Below are 20,957 nucleotides of genomic sequence, written 5' to 3'. Positions count from 1 at the left end.
ACTGCCATATTATCTGTATTTTGGAGGAACCTCTGCCAAATTGCATGGATTTTTGGTGAAATGCTGTCTGATTGCCCTAGTGTTTCCCCCCAAAATACATGTAGAGTTCAAACTTCCCCAGGAGACCTTTTACACCACTGCTAAGGTCATGTATATTTTGCCCGACCCATATTCTGTTGCGTGGCCACACCCATTTTTTGCGCGTGGCGCAGGGGTTTTTATCATTATAAAATATAACATATTTACTGTTGTCAGTAAATTATTATATCTTAGTCTGTAAAGATATAACGTGAAAGGTGGGAAACACTGGTATGGGGGCCCCATAATCTCCTATTGCCCGGGGGCCCCATGAGTTGTCAGTCCGCCCCTGTCCAGATATAAGTTTTGTTTGAAAGCGCTGCCATGTTTCCTATGTAAGTATACTAGTGGCCAGCTGCATTCACTGCTTCAAATTCACTTTCAAAATTTTTAGATTAGAATTAGCACATCATTTGCATCTGTTTTGCATTTAAGGCATGTATTTAGTTCCAGGGGGGCTTTGCATTGCCTCTGTAGGCTTGCAGTTCGGATGCATCCTTGTGTGCTTTCACTTCTCTGTCTGTTTTGTCTTATGAAATGTGTACACCATTTGTATGACCAGCAGCACGAGGAATATTATGTTTTTATCACTAGATTAGTGTTAGGTCTTCCCCGAGGTGGTATGTCACCGCCGTGGGGAAGTCTACTAGGTGATAATCTGTGCACATATTATCACTGAAGCTAACACCCCCTTTGCCTGTAGTGAGTGCTAGGTGTGTAATGCAGTCCAGTGGGGCTCTGCACATCAATGCAGATAAATCATTCAGGTATAAGTTCACCCCCCTTTTGCCTGTAGTGAGTGCTAGGTGTGTGATGTAGTCCCGTTGTTGGGATCCGCACATCAATCCAGATAAATCATTCAGGTATAAGTTCACCCCCTTTTGCCTGTAGTGAGTGCTAGGTGTGTAATGCAGTCCAGTGGGGCTCTGCACATCAATGCAGATAAATCATTCAGGTATAAGTTAACCCCCCTTTTGCCTGTAGTTAGTGCTAGGTGTGTGATGTAGTCCAGTTGTTGGGGTCCGCACATCAATGCAGATAAATCATTCAGGTATAAGTTTGGTTTGAAAGCGCTGCCATGTTTCCTGCCATTGCCTGTGGCGCTTGCATGCATCACTTACAAGTGGCTTGAATGCCAGGATCTGTTCGATTGTAGCCCCCATCAAGGAAGCAACAAAAATGGTCATTCAAGATCTGCTTGGTGGACCAGATGCAGCCATCAAAATGAAATAACACATAGAAAAAGAGAGTTAATGAAGCCCACCATGTGGATGTATTCTGTGTTTCTTGGCTTGCAGTATATGCTACCAGCTAAAACTGCAGCTCTGCTGGGCTAATAACTTGCTAAAATTACTATGTGGAGTAGCATCTTCCCCATTTCTACATTGGAATGTGCTGGTCCTGAGCCTGTGGCTAACATTTCCCAGCTATCTGAAGTCAGAAGGAAGTTGATAAGCAGACTTGTCACTTCAGTAACCTGAGGCTATCTTCCACTTCCTCTTCAGATCAAACTGACAACAATTAAATAGTCCATCTGTAGGAACTGTTTTCTAAAATAAATCCAGATTGCTCTGGACAGAATTAGATGATCATGAAGGCAACTTAAAGGAATACTGTGGTCGGGGGGAAATGAGTTGAACTTACCCGGGGCTTCTAATGGTCCCCCGCAGGTATCCTGTGCCCGCGCAGCCACTCACTGATGCTCTGGCCCCGCCTCCGGTTCACTTCTGGAATTTCAGACTTTAAAGTCTGAAAACCACTGCGCCTGCATTGCCGTGTCCTCACTCCCGCTGATGTCACCAGGAGCATACTGCGCTGGCCCAGTATGGTCTGTGCCTGCACAGTACGCTCCTGGTGACATCAGCGGGAGCGAAGACACGGCAATGCAGGCGCTGTGGTTTTCAGACTTTAAAGTCTGAAATTCCAGAAGTGAACCGGAGGCGGGGCCGGAGCATCGGTGGGTGGCTGTGCGGGCACAGGATGTCTGTGGGGGACCTTTAGAAGCCCCAGGTAAGTTCAATTCATTTTCCGCCGACCCCCCTATAGCATTCCTTTAAGCAGTAACCAAGGGTCTGGTGGTGCGTGTCCAGGGAAGTAGCTGACATCACCCCTTAAGCTAAATACGCACGCTGGTCTGAACTCGGCCATAGCAGACGATAACAACGGCCATGGCTGAGAACCAGGCATCAGACCGGCACGTGTACTGTGGCCGCACAATGATCACTAAACATCCGCCATGTCTGATACCCGAGGATTGCTTGATTGCATTTTTCCTGCCACTCCCCCGCCCACTGGGAGCCACTCCACACACACGCTCATCGTCCCTCCGTCCCCCAGAAGTGTCGTCAGCCAGAGGCTGATGACACATCTGTACAGCATCGTCAGTGCTCTGTCACCCAGCAGGGATCAGCACATGACCCCTTCAAGTGACAGAGATCCAGAAGACATCTGTAGGTTAGTATGGGCCTTTACTCCTGCTTTTACTAAAAAGATCACATGGCAAGCCTAAGATAATTACTTACCCAGGACCCCATTTCCATTTCATGTATTGGTGACTTAAAGAACAGCTGAGGTGAAAATAAACTGATGAGAAAAACAATTGTATCTATCCTCCTTCTACTAAAAAAATTTTTTTTTAGATATCCCACAGTTTTATTTCATATTTAAATCTAGTTTTTTGAGTTTTTACTGTTTCATTGTCTCTGCTCAATGATACCTTCATTGAAGTATGCCAGAGCTCAGATCTATGAATCATTGACAATTTTTATCTCTTTTCTGCTCTCAGAAGCCATTTACTGACAGGAAAGTGTTTTATGGCTGTAATTACTTATCAGTGAGAGTTATGCTATAGTCTGACCCAGTCCGACTCGGTCCCAACCCGGACAGAAACTGTCACTTACATACCTGTTGTTTAACTGTTTCAGGCAGAGAAAGAAAAAAAGGAACACAGCCTAGTTATATGCGTGCTTGGCACTCTACATACACGTCTATCTCATCATGTCACCTCGGTTGTCCTTTAAGATTTATTCAAATACGTCCTTACTGCAGGTGTGTATGTTACTGCAATGCCACCCTTGCTAATGTTCTAAACTTTGAACACTCCTCACTACGGTCTAATAGGTCCTATACAGAGATTTCACATTATCACCCTTTTAGTAGCAGGCTATAAGTAGCAAAATCCAGGGCAGACTTGTGAAAGGCTTGCTTTAAAGAACACAGTTCACAAAACGTTCTCAGTAAAATAACAGCATGAGAATTTAGACCTCAAATATCGGTACATTTCAGTGACAGTAAGTGGATGTGTTTATGTTGCTACAGAGGGAAGGTGTGATATTCGAAGTAGCATTTGCGTATGTTCCTGCCTAATGATGTCATATCACCTGCAGTGCTCAATGTAATTCACAAGTGAACACTCATACAAGACTAGGCTGGGTACCGGAAAGAAGGGTTGTGGTTTCGCTTTGTTGATGTGTACTTCCTCTTGCTTGCACCGTGCATACAGTATATTATCTGATTCCACACTCACCATGCATAACAAGCAGCCTAGCACTGGAAGGTAAGCTTTGTCTTCATTGTACAAGTCTACATCAGGCCTGAGGCTTACTAGAGATCTCAAATCTCTCAGAAATTCTAGTTTTTTTGAAAGTGATTTTGCTACTGAAATCAAAGGGATCTCTGGCATGATTTCAGGGAATTGGCTATTTTTGCCCCTGCATTCCCTGAACAAAATTGCTCTGAAAATGCTGCATGCACAGCAATTGTGGTTTCAGCAGAATTAGGGCCCGTTTCCATATACACGCTTTCAGCTGCACTTATGGAAACGCAATCGCAGGGACAGCAGAGAATGCATAGACTGCACTGTCTGATGGTTCTATACATGCGCTGCGATTCACCACTGTTGCCTGCCTTTTGTCCTGTTTGCAATGCTATCCCATTCATTATGAATGGGATTGCAAGCGCCACCCCACGGGGAATCATATGCCATGCAGAGCCGCGTGGTTCTGCATTGCATATGGACACGAGCCCTTATGCTTTTATTAGTTTAGCACTTTTTTGGAATCGCTGGAGATTCCTAGAAAGCGCACATTTCTGCTGGTCCCCTGGCCTCAGTGTTTTATATTTTAGTAATCTGTGTACCCCTTTAAAAAAATCTAGTACACCCTGGTGTGGATCACATTCCTTGACTTCATAATACAAGGTTATTATGAGTATGCTATATTTATTTTTATTTACTCACTAGAAATTTCCAGTATGCCTTTAAATAGCTAAAATACTTTGTGCCTAGTTTACAAGAATAACCACTGGCTTGGAACTGATCACTATTAGGCTACTGAACATGTAGCAGAGCTGGTTGATCGCAGCATGGCTGTAATGTCTGGCCTGCTCGGGCATTGCAACATTGATTATGACACTAGTAATCTGCAGCAAATAGATGCTGAATTAATAGTTACAAAATTCTTAGTATAGTGTGTGTGTGTGTGTGTGTGTGTGTGTGTATGTGTGTGTGTGTGTGTGTGTGTGTGTGTGTGTGTGTGTGTGTGTGTGTGTGTGTGTGTGTGTGTGTGTGTGTGTGTGTGTGTGTGTGTGTGTGTGTGTGTGTGTGTGTGTGTGTGTGTGTGTGTGTGTGTGTGTGTGTGTGTGTGTGCGCGTGTGTGTGTGTGTGTGTCAGAGCCGTATCATCCATAAGGTAAGGAGAGAGAGAACCTAAGGGCCTGGCGGATGCTACCCCTTCTTCACCCCCCCCCCCCCCACTCCCCCACCAAATGTTACTAAAAAAGCCAGGTAATCATCAACAGTGGGCAAAAAACTGTTATTTTGCCTATGGCCCCACTAAACCTAAACTGAGAGGGATATGGATGTTTACTTTTAAACAATAAAAGTTGCCTGGCAGTCCTGCTGATCTCTTTGGCTGCAGTAGTGGCTGAATCACAGCCCTGAAACAAGCATTCAGCTAATCCAGTCTGACTTCAGTCAGAGCACCTGATCTACATGCTTGTTGAGGGGCTGTGACTGAAAGTGTGAGGCAGGGAACACACTTGTCTTTCAGTTTTCTGCACGCATTTTTCTGCATACTTTTTCTTCATACCAAGTGTGTTTCTATGCAGGAAAACACATGCGTTTTTTCACAGCAGCTAATGTAATTGATAGGGAAAACTTACAGAATGTGCAGAGTCATCATGCAGAATGTCAGTTTTTTTTTCTGCACTCGAAAATCATATCAGGCTGAGTTCAAGTTAAGCACCAAAGACCTACAACATCATCTTGCTGCAGATGGAGTCACTGTGCATCGTTCAACCATTCTGCGCACTTTACACAAGGAGATGCTGTATGAGAGAGTGATGCATAGGAAGCCTTTTCTCCACCAACAGCACAAACAGAGCCACTTGAGGTATGCTAAATCACATTTGGACAAGCCAGCTTCATTTTGGAATAAGGTGCTGTGAACTGATGAAACTAAAATTGAGCTATTTGGGCATAACAAGGGACATTATGCATGGAGGAAAAACAACACAACATTCAAAGAAAAACACCTGCTACCTACAGTAAAATATGGTGGTGGTTCCATCATGCTGTGGGGCTGTGTGGCCAATGCAGGGACTGGGAATCTTATCAAAGTTGAGGGACGCATGGATTCCACTCAGTATCAGCAGATTCTAGAGACCAATGTCTAGGAATCAGTGAAAAAGCTGAAGCTGCGCCGGGGCTGGATCTTTCAAAAAGACAACGACCCTAAACACTGCTCAAAATCCACTAAGGCATTCATGCAGAGGAACAAGTACAACGTTTTGGAATGGCCATCTCAGTCCCCAGACCTGAATATAATTGAAAATTTGTAGTGTGAGTTAAAGAGAGCTGTCCATGCTCGGAAGCCAACATACCTGAATGAACTAGAGATGTTTTGTAAAGAGGAATGGTCCAAAATACCTTCAACCAGAATCCAGACTCTCATTCTGCATGCGAAAAACATATCAAGTGTGATATGATTAACCATTTCAGCCCGCTGGGATTTTTCACCTAATGCATCAGAGCAATTTTCACCTCCCATTCAAAAGCTAATAACTTTATCACTACTTATCACAATTTATTAATCTATATCTTGTTTTTTTTTTTTTACACTAATTAGGCTTTCTTTGGGTTGTTTTGCTAAGAATTGTTTTTTTATAAATGCATTTTAACAGGATTAATAAGAAAAAAATGGAAAAAATTCATTATTTCTCAGTTTTCGGCCATTATAGTTTTAAAATAATCCACGCTACCATAATGAAAACCTATGTATTTTATTTGCCCGTTTGTCTCGGTTATTATACCACTTACATTTTGTCCCTATCACAATGTATGGCGCCAATATTTTATTTGGAAATAAAGGTGCATTGTTTCCATTTCGCGTCCATCACTATTTACAATTTTAGAATTTAAAAAATGTTCGTAGTATACCCCCTTCAAATGCATATTTAAAAAGTTCAGACCCTTAGGTAACTATTTATGTCTTCTTCTTTTTTTTATTGTCATTTTTTTTTTCCATAAAATTTTTTATTTGGGTAATATTTTGGGAAATAAACAGTTACCATAATTTTTAATGTTGTTATATGTGTAAATTGTAATGTAAAAAATATGTAGATGTAGTTTTACTATATGGCCACAAGATGGCCACCTTCAGTTTTTTTTTCCCTCCTTGTGCTTCTCGCTAAGCGGAAGCACAAGGGGGATGCAGAAATTTTGACGCGCAGAAAGACTGAAGCCTCTTGTAAGAGCGCTTCAGTTTTTGCTGCGGGGGACACTGATCAGTGATCGGGAACCATATTCCCGTTCACTGATCCCAGGGCTACCGGGGGACACCACGGGGGCACGTGGGCGCGCCCTCGATCGCGCGGGAGCGCACCGAAGCGCGGCACCGCAGCAGAGCAGCCGCCCGGACGTCCGGGCGGCGGAAATGGTTAAAGGAAACCTAAACCAAAAAAAAATGAGTTCCACTTACCTGGGGCTTCTACCAGCCCCATGCAGCCATCCTGTGCGCAGTCACTCATGACTCTTCCGGTCCTCCGGTCCCCCACTGCCAGCTAGTTTCGTTTTTGCCGACTAGGAGTCAGCCGGCCACCATGCTTACCTTTTTACGCATTCCCGCTGGTGCAGGAAGCTGTCGCTGACATTAACACGTACATTTTTACGTGTTACGGGTACAATGCGTAAAATTTTATGTATTGCACCCGTAATGCGTAAAATGTATTTGTTAATGTCCGAGATAGCTTCCAGCACCAGCGGGAATGTGTAAAAAGGTACGCATGGCGTCCAGCCGACTCCTAGTCGGATAAAACGAAACTAGCTGGCAGCGGGGGACTGGAAGAGCCATGCGTGACTGCGAGGGCGCAAGATGGCTGCATGAGGCTGGTAGAAGCCCCAGGTAAGTGAAACTCATTTTTTTCCGGTTTGGTTTCCTTTAATATGCGCACAAAAACAGTCAAGTGTGTTCTCTGCCTCAGAGACACAGAATCAGAGTCAGGCTACCGGTATTTTTTTAAAAGGAAAAATCCATATCCTTCTCAGTTTAGGTTCCCTTTAATCGTGTGTGTGTGTGTGTGTGTGTGTGTGTGTGTGTGTGTGTGTGTGTGTGTGTGTGTGTGTGTGTGTGTGTGTGTGTGTGTGTGTGTGTGTGTGTGTGTGTGTGTGTGTGTGTGTGTGTGTGTGTGTGTGTGTGTGTGTGTGTGTGTGTGTGTGTGTGTGTGTGTGTGTGTGTGTGTGTGTGTGTGTGTGTGTCAGTCTGCAGGGATTCCCCTCTTCTAAGTTTTCACATGTCTACCTAGGTGACTGCCACAAACTGTGTTCTCATTTCTAACAGTCTTACCCAGCTGCTGCTCACTTAGCGGGTTTGCAGTGCCAACACAAACTTCCTCCAAACAGGCTCATTTGAGACATCCTTATTGCAGCATTGAGTTCTCATGAACTGCATGACCAAATATGTGCAGATCAATTGTTTGTGGAGCTTGTGTGCATCACTTACGACAAGTGGCTTGAAATCCAGTATCTGTTTGATTGTAGCCCCCATCAATGAAGCAACACGATTGGTGATTCAAGATCTGCTTGGTGGACCAGATGCAGTCATCAAAATGAAATAATAAATAGAAAAAGGTGATTAATGAAGCCCACCAAGTGGATATATTCAGTGTTTCTTGGCCTGCAGTATCTGCGTATGTAAATCAAGCTGCCACCAGCAGAGACTGCAGCTGCTGAGCTAATACATTGCTAAAATGTCTTTCTGTGGGGAGTAGCATCTTCCTCATTTCTACATTGGAATGTGCTGGTCCTGAGCCTGTGGCTAAAATTTCACAGATATTTGAAGGCAGAAGGAAGTTGATAAACAGACTTGTCACTTCGGTAACCTGAGGTTATCTTCCTTATGAAATACTCTGTAATAATCTGCAGCAATTGTTTTCTAAAATAAAACCAGATTGCTCTGGACAAACTCAGATCATGAAAAAGGAAACCTAAGCAGCAGCCTAGGCCGGGTCTGCTGCGTGTCCAGTGACATAGCTGACATTCTCCCGTACCTACTTACCCACGCTGGTCTGAACTTGGCCATAGCAGACAATAACAATTAACAACCGCCATGGCCGAGAATTGGTCAGTCCAGCATGTGTACAGCGGATGCACGACGATTGCTAAAGATCCACCTTGTTGGAACTTTAGCGATGCCCAACACCTGAGGATTGGGCAATTACATTGTTCTCGCTGCTCCCCCACCCACTGGAAGCCGATTCTTCACACGTGCTTCTCGTCCCTCCTCCCCTTTCATAGCAACAGACAGGTTGCCAAAGGCTGGTGAAACATCTGTACAATGTCATCAGTGCTCTGTTGACCGGCAGGGATCAGTACATGATCCCTTGGGTGACAGAGATCCAGAAGACATCCGGAGGGAAGTATGGGCCTTTACTCCTCTATTTACCAAAAAGATCACGTGCCAAGCTCAGGATCCCATTTCACTTTCATGTATCTCTGACTTTGGATTTATTCAAAAATGTCCTTGCTGCAGATGTGTGTATGTTAGTATGTTACTGCAATGACACCCTTGCTAATTTCCTAAACTATCAGTATTCCTTACTACAGTCTAATAGCCGAACAGAGGTTATATGTGATTAGTACTTTAGTAGCAGACAATAAGTATCAAAATCCAGGGCATGTTTGTGACAGGCTTGCTTTAAAGGACACAGTTCAAAAAAGCTTCACAGTTAGGCTTGGTCCACACTTGTCCAGTTGCAGATCGGATCCGTTTAAAAAAAAAAAAAAAAAATTCAGCAAAATGTCCTTTTCGCAGCATACGTTTCCAGTCCGTGGAAACGTACCCCAGCTCTAGTGGGCGGCACTGCAGGAAATCACGCGGCGAGGAGAAGAAGAAAGGTAATTGCTTCCCTGCCTGCTCATTGCAGTTTTACAATAGTGGATATAGCTGGAGGGGGAGCGGGGATGGGGGGACCCAGGTAAGGGATGGGTGTGACCCCCCTCCCCGCCACTATTCCCGCTGCCCCTTTCCTGGCTGCTTCCCCCTCCATACCAGGACACCTATGGGGGTGGCATAGAGGGGAGGAGCAGGCAGTAGGCAATCCGGACCTCCCTCCGTTTCTGTGCCTGTGTAGAGGGAGATCCATTTTTGCATTGCCTGCCACTACCCCTCCGTGTATCCAGGCTCCGTGAAGTCCCATCTGGGTTCTATGAAGTCCCGACAAATCCGGATGCTCCATTCAGTTTTTCAAGCTGGATCCCCCGGATCGCCCAGGGATCAGTTTTTTTAATTACTTTTAACATTGGTATCCGTGGCTCCGTTTTTGGTCCGGGCCCAAAACCGGAGCCATGGATACGTTTTAATAACAAGTGTGAACCGGCCCTTAAATAACAGCATGAGAATTGAGACTTCAAATATCGGGACTTTTCAGTGGCAGTAAGTGGATGTTTTTATGTTGCTACAGAAGTATTTGAAGTAGCATTTGTGCATGTTCCTGCGGCCCAGGGGCGTTGATAGGATCCTGAGAGATCTGGGGCACTATTGGGCACTCCAGCCAAAAAATAGGTGTGGCTATGCACCGGAATTTGTGTTTTCATGGGTGGAGTAAAATTTACATGAACTTAACAGTGATCTGAGTTGGCAAATCACATAAATAGGCAGTGTCACTTAAAGTGGATCCGAGATGAACTTTTACTCATTGCATAATTGTGTTCCTTTCCTATTGTTTATAGGGCATTCCTCAAGCCAAATACTTTTTTGTTTTTGTTTTAATACTCTAATTCCCTATAAACTAAACAAGCCACGCACACAGCTTTTCAGAGAGCCAAGGCATTTTCAGACAGTAGCAAGGGCTCATGGGAGCTCAATCTGGGCAGGAGGAGGTGGAGGTATTACTAGTCTCTATTTCAGAGGCAGAGGGGAGGAGGGAGGAGGAGGGGGGATTAGGTTTTTTTTCACCAACTGAGTGCTCAAGATGCAGATAAGCCTGCCTCTGTGTAATGTTTACAAACAACATGGCTGCTGTCATTGTATCAAGAAGAAATAATCATATTTTATTAAAGCTGTTTGCAGCTAGATTTGCTGTGTAAACTATTTAAACTTTAGATGAGATATAGACAAGTTACTTGTTATAGTTAGTTTTTCATCTCGGATCCGCTTTAAACATAACTAGGCAGAGTTACTTGGCTTGTCTGCTGGCTGGTCTGGCTTTCTGCTGGGCGAGCTGGTCTGCTGCCAGTCCCCGCATAGCATTCCCTGACCTTCTAGTGGACCCCCTCCCATGCTCCCACGGGCCTCCCATTGAGGCATCATAACTTCCAGCATGTCCCCATAGAAGAACACAGCTCCATGCATGCCCCATAAAGGCATCACGGTACCTAGCATGGCATCACAGCACCCAATTTGCCCACAGAGGCACCATAACACCCAGCATGACACCATAGCACCCAACCTGGCACCACAACATACAGCAAAGGGGGGTATGGGACATGCTGGGTGCTGTAATGCCATTTTGGGCGCAGTGGTGCCATGTTGGGTGCTGTGTAGTGCCATGCTGGGTACTGTGGTGCCTCTGTGGGGCATGCTGGGTACTGTGTGGTGCCATGCTGGGTGCTGTGGTGCCTCTACTCTGCCTTAGGAACGTCCGGGGCACCCCAGAATAGATCAGGGGCACCTGCCACTGATCTTTGGGGCTAGCAATGTCCCTGTTCCTGCCTAATGATGTCATGTTAGGGCGGCATAGTGGTTAGTGCTCTCGCCTTGCAATGCTGGGTGCCTGGTTCAAATCCCAGCCAGGTCAACATCTGCAAGGAGTTTGTATGTTCTCCCCATGTCTGCATGTATTTTCCCGGGTACTCTGGTTTCCTCCCACATTCCAAAAACATACAGATAAGTTAACTGGCTTCCCTTCTAAATTGGCCCTAGACTACGATATTTACACTAGATCAGGGGTAGGGAACCTATGGCTCGGGAGCCAGATGTGGCTCTTTTGATGGCTACATCTGGCTCTCATACAAACCAGTAGGGGTTGATTCACTAATATACATTGCTCAGGCAGCGCAGCTCAGTGTGACAGCGCAGGTAAAATTTTAAAAGTAGGCATGTTACTGCTGTAGCATGCACTACTAACTTACTCACGCTACCCCAAAACTAACAGCTGCTCCAATTGTCCCACCCTGTCAGGTCCAGTGACTTAGTAGGACGCGATCCCCACACTCTGATTGGCCCAATAGGCTGCCTGTGACTTGACAGGCAGCCTATTGGGCCAAAGTGCAGGGATCTCGTCCTACAAAGTGAATCAACCCCCAAGTCAGCTAGCTAATTGTACAAGCTGTTAGTCAGTATTTCTCCTGTCTGGCTCTCGGAGAAATTGCTGATGTATCTGAAACCCAAGAGAAGCTAAAGACGTGTCGGACACTTCCGCTGCCCGGCAGACTAATTGTATACACAGCACCATGGCAACAGAGACGTGAGCCCTCTGCTGCGCATGCGCACTGTCCCAGTTTGAAACATATTGTATTGCTCTCACGGAATTACATTTTAAAATGTGTGGCGTTTATGGCTCTCTCAGCCAAAAAGGTTCCTGACCCCTGCACTAGATGATATAGACCAGTGGTCCTCAAACTAAGGCCTGCGAGCCGAATGTGGCCCCCTGAGGCTTTTTTACCGCCCCCCCCCCACAAAATGTATTACTTGTAGATGCGGTCAGCTACATCTTTAAATATTGGTGGTTCGCGTATAGAATAGCTTTTGAGGAAGCAAGCACTGTAAGCTTGTGAAACGGCTGTTAGGCCTGCTGCCTGACTTTTTCTCTGTATCTGTCACTGGATGGGATGAAATAAATTGGCATAGTAACTCAGCTGGTGCCCGGCCTGTTGTCTTTCCTATTGCATAGCTGAAGTCTTTACCGGAGGCACAGTGAGTAAGGCCAAGGACCCCCCAAAGACTCTGCCATTCCAGCATTTAGTGCCGATTTTTTCCAAGGTTTTGATCCTTCCACACGTAATATAGAATAGCAGTGCTGGCACAACCCATCCACATGGAAGCCAGAAAGCAGTAATTCGCTGGTTTCCAATCAAATTCCACATCAAGTGACACTGCTGTCCACTGCAGGTTGTCACCTGGGTATGCTTCACTGTCTGGCCCGCAAAGACTTCTACATCAGTTTATGTATATACCGGCCCCCCAGCAGTCTGAAGTATGTTGACCCGGCCCTCGGCCCAAAATGTTTGGGGACCCCTGATATAGACATAAGACTATGGTAGGGATTAGATTGTGAACTCCTCTGAGGGACAGTTAAATGACAAGTCAATATATATACTCTGCACAGCGCTGTGGAAGATGTTGGCGCTATATAAATACTAAATAATAATAATATCACCTGCAGTGCTTAATGTAATTCACATGTGAACACTCATGCAAGATTAGGCTTGGTACCGTAAAAAAGGGTTGTGGCTTTGCCTTGTTGATGTGTACTTCCTCTTGCTTGCACCCCATGTACACTATATTATCTGATTCCTCACTCACGATGCATAACAAGCAGCTCAGCACTGGAAGGTAAGCTTTGTCTTCATTGTGCAAGTCTACATCAGCCCTGCGGCTTACTAGAGATCGCAAATCTCTCTCAGAAATGTGAGTGTTTTTGGATGCAGTTTTGCTACAAAGTGATTTCAGGGAATTTTGGCTCCTGCATTCCCGGAATGAAATTGCTCTGAAAATGCTGCATGCTATCACGAATGTGATTTCAGCAAATCGCAATGAGTTCTACGGAATCACTGCCTCTGGGCTCGTTTCCATATAGTGTGCTTTGAGGAAACGCGATCGCAGGGACATCAGACAGTGCATAAACTGCACTGTCTGCTGTTTCCATTCCTGCACAGCGATTCTATGCTGAATTGCCGCATGGTTTGCTGCATTTCATGCCGATTCAGCACGCAATCCCATTCAGTATAATGAATGGGATCACAAGCCCCGCCCCACGCCAGGACTGACGTGCAGCGCAAAGCCACAAGGCTGTGCACTGCATGGAAATGAGCCCTTAGGCTTTCATTAGCTAATCGCTGGCAGTTCCCAGAAAGCACAAATTGCTGCTGGTCCCCAGGCCTCAGTGATTCATATTTCATTTTAGTAATCTATGTTCCCCTTTAAAAAATCTGACGAAAAGGGTGCCACCATAGACTGAATGCAATCAACAGAAAAACGGAGGGAAAAACGTAGCATGCAGTAATGATTAAAATTCGGAATCGGATGTAAAATCCGATTAAAAATCGGAATCGGATGCATTGTGCAGGGAGCCTAAGGGTGTTTGTGCAGGGGGAGTGGTTAGGGTTAGGCACCGCCGAGGGGGTGGTTAGGGTTAGGCACCACCTGGGTGGCAGTTACGGTTAGGCAAAACCAGGGGGAGGGGGGTGGTTAGGGTTAGGTACCACCGGGGGGTTAGGATTAGGCACCACCGGGGGGTTAGGGTTAGGCACCACCAGGGGAGTGGTTAGGGTTAGGCACCACCAGGGCAGGGTTCTGTGTGAGAATAGGGTTAAGTTATGCTGTATTGTTGAATTACGTAACAAGTTTTATTGTTAATATATTTTCGTTATAATTCTCCCGTCTGTTTTACAATGGTATTTATCATTAACCAATTTCGTTAACAATGTGTATCATTATTGAGATTTCGTTTTACATCGGCACCAATTCGTTATCCAGCCTGGTCCTTTTTTCCTGGCGTCCTTTGTTCATGCACACCTCACAAATACACCAATCTTTATGAGAGGCAGCACTACGTAATGTTTATTGTCCAGCGCTGCGTAATATGTTGCCACTTTATAAATACAATTAATAATAATAATATTAATAATACCCAGTTTGGGTTTCAAAAAAGTCTCTTATGCCTCTAAGGATCTAGAAAAAAGTCCCTTATCCTCAACATGACTTTCATAACTGCAACAGCATGAACTTTTCCACAAATCCAAGGCTCTTTATCATCACACTATTATCAGGGACAAGAAAGCCACCACCACACCCATAGCGTGACATTCACCATCCTCTAAAGGTAGCCATACATCCATAGCCGGCCTTTGACCTGTGCGACCAGAGTGGTTGCTCAGGGCGCCGGCTTCCAAGGGGGCGCCTAATAACTGGTTACCTATACTGAGAGCACCTACACCTGATTTCCTATACTGGGGGCACCTATAGCTGGCTACCTTTACTGAGGGCACCAACACATGGCTACCTATACTGGAAGCACCTACGCCTGGCTACCTATGGGGGCGATGGAGACCTTCAACTGACTATACTGGGGGCACCTATGCTTGGCAAACTATATTGAGGGCACCTACACATGAGATCGGGGGGTGTTTTTTTTTTGGGGGGGGGGCGCACTGTGGCTATAACGCATGGTGCAAATTGTCGGTGCTGTGCTCTCATACTAAATTGGGGGGGGGGGTGGCTAATTGTCCCACTGATTGTTTTTATTAATGTTCCTGAAAGGTTCTAGCCTTCATTTTTAAGTGTATTCAGGATAATGCACTCTTTCCATTACATTTGTGGTTATTAATAGTATTTTTCCTATTATACATATGTGATGTGTCACAGAGATCTGAGCATTTGGCGTGATGTGTCACGACGTCAAAAAGGTTGCTAACCACTGTCCAAGGAGATATCTCAGGAGAAAAGGTGAATTGCATATGGGCCTGTGCGTGTGAGTGCGTGTGTGCGCGCGCATGCGTGAAGAGGATGAAGGAGGGGGGGGCACAAAAATGAGGTTTCGCTCAGGGCGCTTTGAAACCTAAGGCCGGCCCTGCATCTAGCGATGATGGGCAGATTCAACCAAGAGACAAATCTCTCTCTAATCTAATCGGATTAGAGGAAGATCTGTTGGCTCCCCATACACCGCAGGCCGTTTCCCGATCAATTTCATGCTCAAATCGATCTGGCCTAGTGACGCCGCATCCGACTGTCTCGCCTCCCTTACACTATCTCCCTAATCTTAAATGTTCCCCCTGGTGCCCAGTGCAAGTGATATATTATCTGTCTGCGGCCTCCGCTAGTCCCCCGCTGGCTTCCGAGTGCACTCTGTTCTCCATACACGTGTGCCACGTGGTTGCCTAGTAACGTGACTGCATGTGTGATGTCTGACATCATACGCATGCTTGTATTAGGCAACCACGTGGGGCATGCGTGTATGTAGAGTGGAGTGCTGCTGGAGCCAGTAGGAGGAAAAGCAGAGGCTGAGGACAGGTAATGTATGACTTGTTTTTCTGTTGGAGTGGTAGTGAAGAGGAGCTGTGCCTGTTTTTTGATGATTTGAATCAGAGACATGAGACTCTTAAATTTAAAATGGAGTATGACGCCCAGAGGTTACATTTTTTGGATGTGGAGATCATGAAAAAGGAGGGAGAGGTGGCTACTAATTTATATAGAAAAGAGACTGACAAGAATTATTTTCTGTCAGCAGAAAGTTGCCACCCACGCCCTCTGATCCATGGTCTCCCCAAGAGTCAATTTATTAGGGCGAGGAGGATTACCTCCACAGATGAATTGTTTCTTGAACAGGCACGGCTCCTCACTCAGGATTTTGTTGCCAGAGGCTACAGTAAAGTAAGATGTGAAGAGATAATGACAGAGGTGTTGGAAATGGATAGAAGACAATTGAGAGACTATAAGGCTGAGATTGAAAATGCATCCAGTGAGGTGAATTTTATTACAACATTTTGTGGGGAATCTACGGTATTGAGAGATATGGTTTTTAAATTCTGGCCAGTGATTGAGAGTGATCCCCAGTTTGTCCATGTATGTAAGACCCCGCCGAGGTTCGTATATAGACGAGGTAGATCCCTAAGGGACCACTTAGTGCGGGCTGATGTTGGACGCACACAGGGGAAAAAACAGATGTTTTTAGGCCCTGGGAAGGTTGGTACATACCCGTGCTTGAATTGTCAACATTGTAACAGTATTATTAAAGGCACTGAGGTGCGCCACCCTAGTGCGGGATTTCCCATCCCACTTAGGCATTATGCCACATGCGATACCAAGGGTGTAATTTATCTCATTAAATGCCTGTGTGGCCTGGCCTATGTGGGCCAGACCACAAGGGAAATAAAAACAAGGCTCAATGAACACAAAAGTAGTATACAAAATCCACCGAAAGTGAGAGAAGGTGAGGTACAGACAAAAAGAGAGTCCCCCTTGGCACGACACTTTATTGAATTAAGACACAGAGTGACACAGATTAGGTGGCAAGTGCTGGAGGTGGTTAAGTGTGTAGAAGGTAGTGATTATAGGAATGCCCTCCTTAGGCGGGAGGCTTTCTGGATGGACAGGCTGGGGACACAGTCACCAGGCGGGTTAAATGAAGATTTTAGCCTGAGATGTTTTCTATGAGCTTTTATCGCTGCTCTCTCCTCCCAAGTAGGGGTTAAGAAATTTGTAAGTTGGTGCCCGCCCCTAAGGTGGGGGCGTGATGTTGTATAAGCTTTATATGGTTGAGGTGCAGAAGGATACTTCAGCATTTGAGAAAGGGCCTCCGCCCGAAACGTCATGCATGCTGTTGTGATGCTCTTGTATTGCTGCTACTGATACACATGCAATAAAAATTGGATATACATCCATGCTGGGTTGAGTCCTACTGGGATTGTCGTGTGTAACTTGCACTGGGCACCCGGAGGACATTTCACATTAGGGGGGGACAGCGCAGAGGGTTTCGTTGCGTTCGTCTATCGTCACAAAATTGCACGCTGTTACCGCCATGCACCTGATTGAGCAAGTATGTGCGATCGACTTATCTTGCAGTATATGCGATTGACCTAAGTGACCAATTTTGTCCCCAAATTGGCCGAATTGTCGGTCGGGCATACACTTGACGGCACCAATTTTTTTTATCCGATTCGATTATAATAATTGAATCAGATGGTTGATCAGATGCCAAGCCGCCTGATGTTCCAAATTGTTCTCTGTAAGACCTTCTGTCAAGTCTATTAGTGCTTTGGGACCTTTAAAAGGTCATCCCCCACCTCCCTGGCACCTCCCTGGCACAGTATAGGCATGTCCTCGTAAGGTAAGGGATTGTTTTTTGACTCTTATGCTGGGAATACACGGCTCGATTCTGAGCTGATAAGATGGCTCGGTAGATAATTTCCGACACGTCGGATCACCGTTCGACCGTTTTGCCGCTCGATTTGTCATTGAAGTGAATTGTAAAAAAATAAGAAAAACAATCGGAAGATAAGAGTATTGAGCGGGCAAAATGATCGGGCACAGAAACCAGCGCCAGAATCGACCCATGTATTCCCAGCATTAGAGCCACTAGAGACTGCCAATTGCATGCAATTTGTTTTTTTCTGGAACCCAAACTGTGTAGCGATGCTTCTCATAAACAAGTTGTTTTTCTGAACAAACAGGAAGCAAACTATTTGGACTATTTAGGGATGCTCATTCGGATTCCACGGAAATGCAATTTCCGAAATTCCGATCGGAAATTGCATTTCCGCATCGGAATGCGGAAATCGGTAATGCAAGTGTGTTAGGCGGATTTCCGCCGGAAATCGCGGAAATTTCTGCCGGAAATCGCGGAAATTCCGCCCGACTTTAACATCGATTTTCTCAAAAACTATAAGGTCTTTTTGAAAACTTTTTTTGCATCTTGTTCAGGAGATTCTGCTTAATAAACCCTGAAAATTTGGTGTTTCTAGGACTTAAGGGGGATTTGCTATTAACTGCTAAAGTCGGCGGATTTTTACTGTAATGTAAAATGCAGAAAATCCGCATCTGCCTATTTTCTGCATTTACATTACAGTAAAAATCCGCCGACTTTAGCGGTTAATAGCAAAGCCCCCGTAAGTCCTAGAAACACCAAATTTTCAGGGTTTATTAAGCAGAATCTACTGAACAAGATGCAAAAAAAAGTTTTCAAAAAGACCTTATAGTTTTTGAGAAAATCGATGTTAAAGTCGGTAACAAGAAATCACTGGGCCCCCATGCACAACTTTGGATGCCCCCCCCCCCTCCAGCTGTCGTTGCTGGTAGCCCGAGGTGAGGGGGGTGGGGAGTCGGGCTACCAGCAACAACAGCTGGGGGGGCATCCAAAGTTCTGCATGGGGGCCCAGTGATTTTTTGTTACGCCCCTGTTTCAAATGTTAAAATGAAGAAAATCTAATGATGATAGCAAGGACCAGTGTGGTCTTATTGTTAAAACTATATCTTTGTTACATGCATGGAGAGGGGTGTAACAGGGGTGTGCTTAGAGATGTGGTGGGGGTGTTCTAAAGTGCTCCTCTTTCTTATCTCAAAAAGTTTGAAAGTATGCGGGTGTTGTGCATGGGCATCTGCACATATGGCAAAAATGGGCGCCTGCCTCCCCCTGGCCGCTCGCTACCCCCTCTGGCTGCCGCTCCCCCCCTCTTGCCGCCGCCCCCTCCTCCACTAGCCGAGTCAGACCTCGATCAGGCGGCGACCAATAGTGCAGGCACTAGGACCTAGCACACTGCATTGATATGCGGAAGTGACATCACTTCCGCATATAGAGCGTGGTGCGTCCGCACGCCCACTCTTTTTGGTCGGGTCGCCCACTGATCGAGATCTGACACACTGCTGGCTGCAAGGTGGGTGCGGCGGCGGCTAGAGGAGGGGGTCCTGTTACTCACTACCATTGGGGGTCTCTGTCACTCACTATCTAAATGGGGGTCCCTGTCACTCACTACCATTGGGGGTCCCTGTCACTCACTACCATTGGAGGTCCCTGTCACTACCTAAACGTGGGTCCCTGTCACTCACTACCATTGGTGGTCCCTGTCTCTCACTATCTAAATGTGGGTCCCTGTCACTCACTACCATTGGGGGTCCCTGTCACTCACTACCATTGGGGGTCCCTGTCACTCACTATCTAAATGGGGGTCCCTGTCACTCACTACCATTGGGGGTCCCTGTCACTCACTACCATTGGGGGTCCCTGTCACTACCTAAACGTGGGTCCCTGTCACTCACTACCATTGGGGGTCCCTGTCACTCACTATCTAAATGCGGTCCCTGTCACTCACTACCATTGGGGGTCCCTGTCACTCACTACCTAAACGTGGGTCTGTATCACTCACTACCATTGGGGGTCCCTGTCACTCACTACCTAAATGGGGGTCCCTGTCACTCACTACCTAAACGGGGGTCCCTGTCACTCACTACCTAAACGGGGGTCCCTGCCACTCACTACTTAAATGGGGGTCCCTGTCACTCACTACTTAAATGGGGGTCCCTGTCACTCACTACTTAAATGTGGGTCCTTGTCACTCACTACCTAAACGGGGGTTCCTGTCCCTCACTACCTAAACGGGGGTCCCTGTCACTCACTACTTAAATGGGGGTCCCTGTCACTACCTAACTTGGGGTCCCTGTCACTCACTACCTAAATGGGGGTCCCTGTCACTCACTACCTAAATGGGGGTCCCTGTCACGCACTACCTAAATGGGGGTCCCTGTCACTTCCTAACCTGGGGGACGCCTGTCACTTCCTAACCTGGGGGACGCCTGTCACTTCCTAACCTGGGGGACGCCTGTCACTTCATAACCGGGGGGGGGGGCTCCTGGCGCTACCTAAACTGGGGGGCTCCTGGCGCTACCTAAACTGGGGGACACCTGTCACTACCTAAACTATCCAGGCCAGCCAGCCCAGCATCACCACCTGCCAACCAGCCCAGAATCAATGTCAAAGAGGCCACAGCATCACCACCAGTCAGGCCAGCATTTACTTCAACTAGCCCAGCACAGCCCAGCATCACCGTCAGCCAGGTCACAGCATCACCACCAGCCAACCCAGCCACAGCATCACTGCCAGCCAGCCTGGCCACAGCATCACTGCCAGCCCGGCCACAGCATCACCACAAGGCCTTTCAGCCCACACATCATCCTTAATCCAGACAAAAACAGTATTGCCAGGCACAGCAGCCAGTAGGGGAGAATTGAGAAACCAGGTGAGAGGTGTCTACCATATTAAGGGGGCATTCTGCCTATTTATGTGAAATGCTGTCTATTTATGTGCCTCATGACTTCTGTATTTATGTGAAATGCTGTCTATTTATGTGCCTCATGATTGCTGAATTTGTCTTGTTGGGGGCCTCATGATTTGTTGGGGGCCTCAAGATTGCTGAATTTGTCTTGTTGGGGGCCTTATGATTTGTTGGGGGCCTCATGATTTGTTGGGGGCCCTTATGATTGCTGAATTTGTCTTGTTGGGGGTCACGTGATTGCTAACTGCGAGACTATGGGAAAAGCTGAATCATCATCATATGAGACAATAGCATTAAACCTACTTTTTTAGCTTTTTAAAACCGAAAATAAAACTGGGAGGTACTAAAAAAAGAATACATTTTTCAGGAGTCGGATGGATGAAATTATTGTTTATCTTCAC

The 20,957-nt window shown here is 46.1% G+C and overlaps 1 protein-coding gene across 2 annotated transcripts in view; it reads left to right on the top strand.

Moving 5' to 3' along the window:
* The first annotated feature begins 3,576 nt into the window (after positions 1-3,576).
* The window catches only part of P2RY10 (P2Y receptor family member 10), a 31,823-nt gene continuing 14,442 nt past the window's right edge, over positions 3,577-20,957 (top strand). Inside the window, exon 1 of one of the 2 annotated variants that reach the window (XM_068249553.1) lies at positions 3,577-3,634. The gene's annotated coding sequence lies outside the window, so the exon portion shown is untranslated. Of the gene's footprint in view, positions 3,635-12,403; positions 12,488-20,957 lie in introns of those variants that run through there. The other variant, XM_068249554.1, reaches the window with a different exon arrangement.

The sequence above is a fragment of the Hyperolius riggenbachi genome, chromosome 8 (genome assembly GCF_040937935.1).
Source record: "Hyperolius riggenbachi isolate aHypRig1 chromosome 8, aHypRig1.pri, whole genome shotgun sequence".
Lineage (NCBI taxonomy): Eukaryota > Metazoa > Chordata > Amphibia > Anura > Hyperoliidae > Hyperolius > Hyperolius riggenbachi.
The sequence above is the reverse complement of the archived record's forward strand: the minus strand, read 5'-3'. Positions and strand labels throughout refer to the sequence as shown.